Here is a 961-nt window from a genome sequence, read left to right on the forward strand (position 1 = left end):
GGCCTTTTATAAAGACCAAGTGCTTGGGAGAAGTTCTTAGTGCTTTTTCCAACTCTTGGCAACTTTGGTTGCTCTTTTTAAATTTGACATAGCTAGACAGTTGAGTGTGTCTTGGTCAAACTTACAAGTCTCACCACAGGAGTAGAATTTTATATTGTTGATTGTTTTTTCATTTTGTGATCACGATTTAGGAGTAATTAGAGTCCGCTAATTGTTTGTGTTTGTTTGTGAATTGAGTTTTTTGATTTTATAAGTGATTTTATTTTAAAGGGTAATTAGTAAGTAGTTTAAGTAATCTTTGTGATTCACCTCTTTTACTTGGGAGATATGTGTGTGTGGTATAAGTTTGTGTGTGTGTGTAACATATGTGTTTGTCTGGTTGGTGTGTGTGTAATATATGTGTTCATGTTTGTTGGGATGGGTGTGTGTTTGCATGTAGGTTTGTGTGTGTGTGAATGTGTTTGTGTAATATATGTGTTTGTGTTTATATAGTTACGTGTGTTTGTGTATATTTATGTGTGTGTATGTTTGTGTTAATACATTTACGTGTGTTTGTGTATGTATGTGTGTGTGTTTGTGTTTGTGTGTGTTTGTGCGTGTTTATGTGGGTGATATGTGTGTGTGGGTATAAGTTTGTATATGTGTGTAATGTGTTTGTGGGGGTAGGTGTGTGTCTATGTTTGTGAGGGTGAGTGTGTGTTTGTGTGCGAGTGTATGTGCATGTGTGTATGTGTATGTGTATTTGTGAGTGTGTGTATGTGTGTTTGTGAGGGTAATATGTGTGTGTGATAGTGTCTATTTTTATATTTGTACAATTACGTGTGTTTATGTGTGTGATGTGTCTGTTTATACAGTTATGTGTGATCGTGTATGTATTTGTGTTTGTGTGTAATATGTGTGTTTGTGTATGTAATATATGTCTATTAAAGTGTATATGTATTTGTATCTATGTGTCCTTGTG

Source organism: Vigna radiata, chromosome 6 (genome assembly GCF_000741045.1).
Source record: "Vigna radiata var. radiata cultivar VC1973A chromosome 6, Vradiata_ver6, whole genome shotgun sequence".
NCBI classification, from domain to species: Eukaryota; Viridiplantae; Streptophyta; class Magnoliopsida; order Fabales; family Fabaceae; genus Vigna; species Vigna radiata.